This window comes from Meleagris gallopavo, chromosome Z (genome assembly GCF_905368555.1).
Source record: "Meleagris gallopavo chromosome Z, MGAL_WU_HG_1.1, whole genome shotgun sequence".
Taxonomy (NCBI): Eukaryota; Metazoa; Chordata; class Aves; order Galliformes; family Phasianidae; genus Meleagris; species Meleagris gallopavo.
The window spans coordinates 62,062,771-62,073,399 of record NC_139435.1 but is presented as its reverse complement, the minus strand read 5'-3'; positions in this window follow the sequence as shown (position 1 = coordinate 62,073,399).

Below are 10,629 nucleotides of genomic sequence, written 5' to 3'. Positions count from 1 at the left end.
CACTGCTAGCTCATGTTCAGCTAAGCGTTGACCAATACTTCCAGGTCTGGTTCCTCTACACAGTCTTCCAGCCTCTCTGCCCCAAGCCTGTAGTGTTGCCAGGGGTTGTTGTGGCAAAGTGCAGGGCCCGGTATATGGTCTTGCTGAACTTCATCCCATTGGCCACAGCCCTGTAGTCTGGATTGTCCAGATCCCTCTCTAGGCCCTTCTTACCCACAGGTAGATCAAGACTTTCTCCCACCTTGGTGTCATTTGCAAACATACTGGGGGTGTACTCAATCCCATCATTCAGGTCATCAGTAAAGATATTGGATAGGACAGGCCTCAATACTGACCCCTGGGGAATACTACTAGTGCCTGGTCACCAGCTGGTTGTGACTGGTTATCACCTATAACTGGGTCCAGCCAACCAGCCAGTATTTTACACAGCAAAGAGTGTACCTGTCCAAGCCATGGGCTGCCAGCTTCTCCAGGAGAATACTGCTGGAGACAGTGTCGAAGACCTTGCTGAACTGATGGTTGCTGGACAACTGTATTCATGTGCTTCTCTTTTAAGCCTGCTGAGTTAGATGCAAGACTTGATAATATTTTTAATAATCCCTGGAGGAGACTGGCATTATATGCATGGAAAATACAGTGCATCTCATTTTCCACTTCTGATGAATCCAGTTAAAATGGCATTTTTTCAGTACATTCAGTGAAATTTGAAAGAACACTGGTATACTCCTCTCTTTTAAAAGCAGTGTTATTGGAGGAAAAAGTATTACCAGCATTTGCTGTGTTTAGAATATAGAATACAGATTTCATTTTAGCATAGGGTACAGCTTTTTAGCATAGAACATATTTTCTATAAACACAGGCAATGATCTTCCAGTTGATATCAGATGTGGTCTGCCTCTCAAGTTTTCTAGTCTTGAGACCAAATGAGAGCAATTCCGTATACCATAACCATTTATTCCACTAAATTAATTTACATCAAGATTGAGTTTGAAGCCTTTGGTTGTATCACAGAAATCTGATCATACTTACATGGCACGACCACTTTCTGATCTAAATGGCCACTGATGTCACTGCTGTAGGAAACACCACAAACGGCAATTTTTCCTTATCTATGTAAACACTTTTATATCTATCTATACACCTACAGAAGACCGGCAGCCACCTCCTAAGTCCTTGCAGGGAAGTAGCCAATCCAGCTGCTCACTTGCAGGACAGAGGGCTTGATAACCCACGAGAGGAAAGGGACTGGACTCTGGTCTCTGCTTGAAGCAGAAGGAGGCATCTGCCCCCAACACCCACAGTATTATTAACCCCTGCATTATCTCTGGATAATAAATTCAAGGCTCTCAGACTGGAAAGACACAAGGGTTTGCAAAGTGATCCAAACCCAGGCCCTGTGAAGCACATTAAGAATGCAGGAAGTAACAAGCATAGAGAGCAGGGCCAGTTGGGGGCACTGCATTAATACCAGTGCCACGAAGAAAGGGCAGAGTCTTAGTAACTGGGACTCCTTGCTGAGAGACACTGAGGCTCTTGTTTGCTGCTCAGATAACCTCTCCAGAGAGGTGTGCTGTCTTCCAGGGGCACATGTTAGAGACATTAGGAAGGCTCTACCATAGCTCATTAAACCAGAAGGCTACTATCCTTTCACTGTCATTCAGGCTGAGTCGCAGGATGCTGCAACGAGGAAACTGAAGAATGTTAAAATGGGCTTTGCATCTGTTGGAAAGATGTTGGAGGGATCAGGGGTGGGATCAATTAGCACAAATCTATGGGCCCTGATGAGATGCATCCATGAGTTTCTGAGGGAGCTGGCAGAGGTGATTGCTGAAACAATATGACATGCCAGAAGACTGTACTGCCATTCAGCAAGACCTGAACAGGCTGGAGAGTTGGGCAGAAGGAACCAGATGAGGCTTAACAAAAGCAAGTGCAGAGTCTTGTATCTGGGAAGAAATAACTGCAAGTATCAGTACAGGTTGGGGGATGACCTGCTGGAGAGGAGGACCTGGGGATCCTGATGGATGACAGGTTGGCCATGAGCCAGCAGTGTGCCCTGGTGGCCAAGAAGGCCAATGGCATCCTGGAATGCATTAAAAGGGGCATGATCAGCAGGTCAAGAGAGGTGATTGTCCCCTCTACTCTGCCCTTGTTAGGCCTCACCTGGAGTATACTGTCCAGTTCTGGACTCCCCTGTACAAATAAGACAAGGATCTCTTGGAAAGAGGCCAGTATAGGATCACAAAGGTGATAAAGGGCCTGGAACATCTCCCCTGTGAGGAAAGGCTGAGTGACCTGGGTCTGTTCAGCCTTTTGAAAAGAAGACTGAGAGGGGATCTGATCAATGTCTATAAATATCTAGGTTGCAGGAGGCAAAGAGATGAGGCCAGAACCTTCTCAGGGGTGCATGGCGATAGGACAAGGGGAAATGGCCAGAAACCTGAGCATAGGAAGTTTTGCACCAATATCTGTAAGAATTTTTTCACACTGAGGGTGATGGAGCACTGGAACAGGCTGCCTAGGGAGGTTGTGGAATCTGGAAATATTCAAGACTTATCTGGATGCCTACCTGTGCAATGTGCCGTAGGGAGTCTGCTTTGGTAGGTGGATTGGACTAGCTGATCTCTACAAGTCCCTTCCAGGCCCTACAGTTCTGTGATTCTGTGATATACAGTATATGCATGTAGATATACACATAGTATATGTACACGTAAATGCATAGACAAATGAGAAACCATTATTATAAATTAGAGCAATCATTAATTTAGTAACTTTTTTTTTTTTTTAACCTGTGGTCCACTGGCTTTGGGCAGTAAGTGAAGCATTTCTGAAAGGGATATTAAAGGTAATGAAAAAGCCCTAAAATCCCTGCCTTATTGTTAGCAATATCTAAAATTACTTCAGAAGAAAAGCTTTTAAATCTGATAAATCAGAAGGATTGCACACTAATTTAAAATTTGCAACTGCTAGAGTAATGATGACCTTGGTTTTTGATCTTCAGAGCAACATGTTAGATTTTAATAACAACTTAAAGATCTGTGGGCTAAAGTCTCTGAGCAAACAACAGAACTGAAAATTGCCCCTGAATAGCACAGTTAAACTTGAAAGATGCCTTAAAATACACAGCTTCTCTTATGCTGACTTTTTAGAGACTGAGATTTGCCAGAGATGTTTTCATATGCACTACAATTAATACACGCTTCCTAAGCAGGCAAACGCAACCTATATTATATGCATCAGTAACAGTGAGCATAGCCTGTATGTAGCAATGCAGCAGCACCTTCCAAATTTTTTTTGAAGTTACAGAGTAACAACACAAAAGCAAACAAAAAAACAACTACAAACAAACCCCCCAAAAGCCCACCAAAAAACAATAGTACAGTCCTTTTAAGGAATGCCTTGATGTTTCATACATATCTTTTTTCTAATGCTCCTTGAATGATAATTAATGGACATAAACATGAAGAAATGGTCTCTTTTGACTCTCTGGGACTCTAACTACATGCAGCATGCTTGCTCCTGTCATTTGTACTTATGAGACAAAACTGGCTCTGGACACAAACATCCTCAAGCTCTAGCTACCCTTTTTCATTCCGTGATACATAGCCAGGTCTTGTGCTGGGGAGCTGCAGCCAGCAGCTGTATACATACCATGTTCTTCCCTGGTATGTGACACCTGTCTGGCCTCGGCCCTGCTCTGCCCTTTGCATCTTCCATGTGTCCAGTGGCTCCATTTCCAGAGCTGGGCTCACCCACACATGACAGGGCTGACAGCAGAAGGGCTGAGTGTGGAGAACGTGCTGCAGTGGAGCTGGGGGCATAGGAGGGGTGAGGATGATCCATGGGCTTTGGACACCTGTTGGGTTTGGGGAACAGGAGGGACTAAGTTACCCTTCAGCCTAACACAGTCCCCGGTGCACTGGTTGTCAGTCTCGGGCCTTGCTCTGGCACAGTGCCCTGGCCAGTGTCACCTTCCTTTCAGCTACTGTGAATGCAGGTCCTATGGGAGAGTCACTGATTAAATTCAGATGATCTGAGGCTTGGTGCTTCAGTGGAGAATGGAAATCTTCACATGTCCCCCAACCATATGTCCCGGTTGCCTCACACTGCCCTGCCCTGCACCCCACAATGACACTCACTGATCTCCACTGGCTGTGTGCCCCACACAACCACAGCACAGCTGAGCTTTGCTACACTAAGTGCAGTGGCAAAAGAAGCAGTATTGTTCTCAACCTTGGAGCAGCAACCTTTAACTATGACACAAACGGAGCTTGAGCTGGGTCTGAGTATCAACAGCAAAAAGGCTGATCCAGAGAGGAGGTGACAAGGCAAGTGGGACAAATAGAACAGGAATATCATCCTTTTTGCTCCTGTCAAGGAGGCTTTCTGGATCTGGAAAACTGATTAAAACTATTGAAAAAAGACGGGAGCAAATATATCTTACAGCTAGTTGATGCAGTACAGCAAGGCAAGCCACTTATTTAACCCCCTGCGTATATAACTATCTGCACAGCAGAAAGGGTAGTAAGTGTTTTTCAAAGCATTATGGCTAAGTAGATGAGGAAACCTTGATTCTAAAGCTCAAGCTGTGTAGTAATATACCATGGGAAATCTAGCAAACTGACACCTGTGTCTCATCAGATCAAGCAGGAAACAACTCAATGATGAAATCTGGAAAGTAGAAATAACAAAGGGTACTTGTTTTTCACAAAACTTTTCAAACTATGTATATAAAATTACTGGTTAGGAACAAGCATCACATTTTAAATGAAAAGTAGGGCAGAATTACATGTGTTTTTCAGTTAAATTTCAGTAGTAAAAAGTGCATTGTTAATTATCAAATAAAGAAAATACCCTTACGTGTTGGAGCTTATACCACTAATGACAGTAAAAATGTAGGTTAAAAAAGAAACAGTTTATATTCGCTATCTTATTCAGTGGAAGTTACCAAAGTTCTGCCTGCAGAGATACAAAATTTATGCAAAAGAGGAGCAGCACATTTAAATCAGTATTACTTCAGTGCCAGACTCCAATTATTTAGACAAGTTTACTCGTAAAAACTTCCAATACCAAGCTGCTTCACTGTAAAAAAAAAAAAAAAAAAAAAAATCAATATGCCAGATAAGAGATTCAAACTCAAGAAGCAAATTTAAATAGAATTAAAATGAGCAAAGATCTTTCTCAACAGCACCGTGTTCCTGTTGAAAAAAAAAAAAAAAAAAAAAGAAGAAAGTAAACATGATGCTGGAGTAATCTGGATTGTAGCCAGAAAACCAAGTGAAGTAATAATAGTTTAGTGCTGTTCAGCATTGGCAAGCCTACAGCTGGAGCAAGACATTCTTCTTGGGCATCCCAGTTCAGAGAAGATGTGCGCCTGGTGGCAAGAGTCCAGGAGTATGGAGTGCATGTGGAGCAGACAGCTGCAGGAACCATGTGGTAAGGAACAAAGGGAAGACATGGGCACGTTCAGCCCAAAGTGATGCCAACAGAGTGTTCTTTGTAGGGTACAGCAAGACAGAGTAGACTTCAGTGTCACAAAAAAGGTGTAGGAAATAGTTAGAAACCTGTCAGAGATAGAAGGATAGGAATGTGCTGGAGAAGACTGCTGAGAAGGGGCAGTGGGGTATTCCCAGAACTTTCAGACCAGGCCCATAAATGCTTCTGATTATTTGTGTTGCCTCTTATTCCAAGCCAGATTATCCTATAACACAGGAATGATAGACAAGAACCAAGAATTTCTGTCTTTTTATGGCTTCCTAGAAACTTTTTTTTTTTTTTTTTTTTTTTTTTTTGCTGTAGACTGAGTCTGAGTGGGCTATGAGAACTGTATGCTAAAGAACCAGAGAGCTCCTTGCAGTCCTGCATGTCTCTGTTTTCTAACACTCATCTGCACTCTGGTGAGATATTCTCAGGTATGCTATTTAAACCAACTTGAACACAGTCATCAACATATAACATTAGTTACTTTTCAAAGCAGCCTATTCTTGCTCTGAAGGCAAAAATCTAGTGTTTAAACCTGTGGGTTTAAAGACTTCATCCTGTATGGCACTTAGTGCATACTGCTTCTCAAAGCACTCAGTTCCTTGTGACTCATCTAATATTTTCCAGCTGCTGAATCCAGAGGAAGAAATGTGACCCCACAGCTGATATTTTATACAGAGAGACAGTATCCTGTTTGCACAGCACTGTTTCAGATTCGTATTGCACGTGTCCAGAATTAAAGTCATAAATCTGTCCAGACAGATAATTGTATTGTTGGGAAATTTAATTTAGAACAAATCCTGAATGCCTGAAGAAGTTGCGGCAGTAGGCACTTCTTTCTTTCCAGACACATGATCAGGATGGAAGTACCATCTGGGATTTTCATGTGTTTTTTTAATGTGTTTTCTTGAAGGTTCAAGTCTTCAATTCATCTCAGCAAATTCATATTAATATACATTAAAATCCTAAAAAACTTTCTGCTCCATGATTTCTCCTCTGAACACTTCATCATCCCCAAATTAGCATTTTTATCTGGAGGTATTAGGGTGCATTAAGCTACTAATTAAAATTCTCTCCACCCAGCCACTAAGGACTTACTACTGATTGTCCAATTTTCTACAGGACGGCTACTAAACAGCAAGATTCAGATGCTGCTGATTGCCATAGGTTTACTGCTCTATCTAGATTTATTTTCCCACTGCTTATGCAGTCAGCCTCATTGCTGACTGTACTGACAGCTGCACAATTGTTGCTTGAGTTGAGTAAGGTTGCAGGCTGCCAAAGCACACTCATCTCTGGAGGTTTCACTTCCCTGTGAATCACTGTGGCTCAATGACTTTTTCCTCACTACTGTCTTCTGGGGGGTAGGTTTTTGCCCATTAGTCACTAGTTTGATTGTGGAACACGTCTGGTGTGGTCTCTGGAGAGGATCCAGAGACATCAAGTTTCCAGCGCAGACATCAGTTGGCCATTCAAAACCACCTGTAGCCTCTCAGAAATTCACAGTCCGTTTGCTTTCTTTTCAAGTCCAACTAATTCTCAATGTTTTTCCTTTGGTAGCCCATGTGAGCTGGCAGTGCTGCTCACAGGAAGGTCAAGTGAGGACGGGGCTCTGTGGGGCAAAAACAGCCTCCAAAAAAAGAAAGGGGGGAGGTATAAGAGGATGCCTGAACATTGTGTTTGTAAATAAACAGCAGTAAGTTATCAGTAAGTTAACTGTTGCAGCAGGAAATGTCTCTGTCAGATGCTGGAAAGCTAACTGTTGGCAGGAAACGGTTATGTAAAGTACAGAATTGCTTCTATTTAAGTGTGTACTTTGATCAACAAAGTGAGAAGAGATGTATTTCATGCTTTTTTTCTCTGAAATACAGAAGTTCTGTAAATTTCTTTCCAGGAGAGAGCCCCAAGTTTGCAGAGTTGCAGTTTGCTACCACTGGTGAAGCTCATAGCGGGTTAATTCAAGCACATGAGCAGAGGTAAAGCTGATGTACCCCTTCCCTTCTTCCATTGCTGCCTGCTTGCACATTTGGCCAGGAAGACGAAGCTGTGCTGTGGCTGTGGGTGTGAAGCTGCATCCCTTCATTTCCGCATCCTTCTGCCCAAGGGTCACAGGCAGGCATGGTTTAGCCACAGCATCTTCTGTCTAGCAATTGTGTGAGCTAGCTATTAGATAAAAGTATGTATTAAAGCCACCTCCAGGTGTGTTTGTTCCCATGAAAATGCAGCACACAATGTCCTGGATCTGGGGAGAATCATACTAAAGGAGAGGAGTGGGGTCACCCAGTCTCCCCAAAGCAAGAGTGTCACTGATCTGGAACATGAGGAATGGCTCCCCGTGGTAGAAAAGAGGAACCTTAATCAAATGCTTTTACATGGCTAGTGTTAGCTATCCTAATTTCCAAGAAATTAGTTGGACAGTGAATCCAAGAACACTATGTGTGTAAACCACATGCCAAAACATCAGGGATGTTGAAAGAGTAAGACATCAACTTGATCTCACACAAATGTAAATCCTGAACTATTCCACTGGAGTTACTAGGCTGAATAAACAAGGCCAGAACTAGATTCACCGGGCTGATCCAAATCTTTCTGTGGACTTAGTTACTTAGCGGATAGTTCAGCCGGGCAGGAAATTGGAACTGCGTAGCTTACCCTCAATGCCTGGACAGTCACTGAACATATTCTAGCGGAGTGCAGGCCTGGAGCTCGGGTAATATCTGAGCCCAGTCAGCGGTATGGAGCTCTCTCCTTCTTTCAACCCTTCTTTGGCATCTGAAAGGGAAACCTGAGATTTTGTCTCCTGCCCAGGGCACTTGACTTCAAATCTTCTCATGCATTTTAAATGTGGTTACCATCCTGGTTGTCAGTGGGTTTCCCTTCTGATCAAGTTGACTGTGTTGCAGTGAGCCCTGCCAGCCTGCCCAGCTCTGCTTGTCATAGACACGAGTCACAGCTGCTCGCTGTGCTGGGGCAGCTTGGGATCTGTTTCTCCTTATCCACTAGGAAACCAAGTCTAAATCACACTTAATGAGATACCAGGTAGTTTTTGGTCAGGAAATAATTTTGTAGTGGTTTAAGGATCAAGGCCCAGGGAAAGGAATTATAGCACAAATTCCATGAATACTCACTTTCCCTCAGCTGCTTTAATAGTTCTTGCACTGCTCTAATTTGCTCAAGAGATGAAGATGACCCAAGATCAGGGCCAAGAAAAGGTCTTTGTTCTGCTGGGCCACCATGAAGGCACAAGAGGGAAGCAACTCCATGCTCCTGCAGTTCCTATCTGCACCCTACTGCCAGGCCAATATCCTTTTATCTGACACTCCCCCAGTCGTGTTTGGAAATGTTAATCCCATGTATGTGAATAGATGAAGTTATACAGCAGGATGGAAACAGAGAGCATCTTGTTTGTGGATAGACAGTAACATTTTGTCCAGTGTTAAGTCAAGTTTGTTTCTACTTCCAAAAACCCTTTTGTCTTGCTTATTGTTACGTACTAACCTATTTCAGAAAGCCCGGATTTCCTTATATCTTTCTAAATTATGCTTGAAGCACTAGGCCGTGTACACCAGACCAACATAAACATTCTCTCTGTGTGATATAACTGTGTTGAGTAACTGGATTTTCAATGACTGGTAGAATATCACTTTTTACTGGTGCAATTGCTTTTCTTTGGACAATAACATACCATTTGCTGGTAGGCCTTTAAGCCTCAATCACCAGAAATGACTAACAAATACATCAGGTAAGAAATACCACAGAAAAGCAAGAATACATTTCCCCACATGCCTGCGGGAACAGCAAGCTCTACAGGCAGATGTGTTCAATTTTGAACATACAATTTCCATATTCCAAATTAACTAGAACAGATAATAGCAATTTTTTTCACACTACGATGAACATAACTAGGTATGGTCAAGGTAGTAGCTGCAGTTGAGACAAAATAAGTGTTTAAAGTAGATGAAGACAGTGCATTTCATGCGGATGATCTTTAGCAGTAATATTCTTAAAGCAGAGTACCAGAAGTAGCATGGTGAGCAGCACATTGTCCTGCACATTGGAAAACCCCCTTCGTCATAATGAAGACAGCAAGTCAGAGTGTTCCTGGATTATAAATAACTAGGTTTGGCCTGGCTGCTACATGGATTATGCAAGTTCAGTGTGAACAAGCAAAGAAGATTAAGGGCCTCATGCTGCCTATCTGTGAGCCAGCACTTTGCTCTTACAACACCAACGCAAGGCAAAGGAATAAGATTGGAGTGTCTGCTCTTCTGGTCATGGTGGCAAGTGTTTTCTGTGCCAGAAACATGAGACCACGGGCAACTCCAATGTCCTACAAGCTAGGAGCAATTCCTGTGCTATGCAAAAGACACTTCTGGATAATCTGAGATTTTAAAGGATGCTAACTAGAAAGCTATGCCCTTAGTATGCCAGTTCAAAATACCTCAGCACCACAGCAAGTACCTGTTATGTACGCCTGAGAGAGGTGTGACAATTGACAATTGTGACAATTGACTGTGGGTAGCACAGAGTATTTGTGGCTAATTGGAACTGTGCAATTGACTTGTGAATGGGCAGATCTCAGCTTGTACACCTCATTTCAAGTACCCCAAAGTATACGATTTCTACGCCATGCATGTGCCAGAAGCTGCATTCCTGATTTCATTCACATTTCCTAAATAATGTGGAAGTTGCTTAAAAGTAAGAGAAAAAAAAAGCAATGGGTCAGAGCATCTACTTTACCTAGTGCACTCAAAACTACTATCTTCTACCGCTTGCTAGAAGAATCTTTCTTTTTCTTCTATGAAACAATATGGCAGCATCTTGCATCAAGGCATTTGCAGGAGTACACACCTCACATTGCCAATCTGAACAGTTGTGTATGTTCACTGTCGTGTTATTTTCTTGATTTATTGCTACATAAGGCCCATCCTTGGCCCTCATAGGGAATAGTAGAAAGAAAACATAACACTGAATGAACAAGACATCCTGGTTTGATATCCTACCAACATGGTACTCCAAGTATTCAGAAAAATTATTGTCTGTAATAAAAGCAAACAGTTTTAAAAACAGAGGTAAAGTCTCCAAGGGAGGATGTTAATGACCACAGCAGATGAGTCTACTCCCGAGCACTAATATGTCTGCACCATT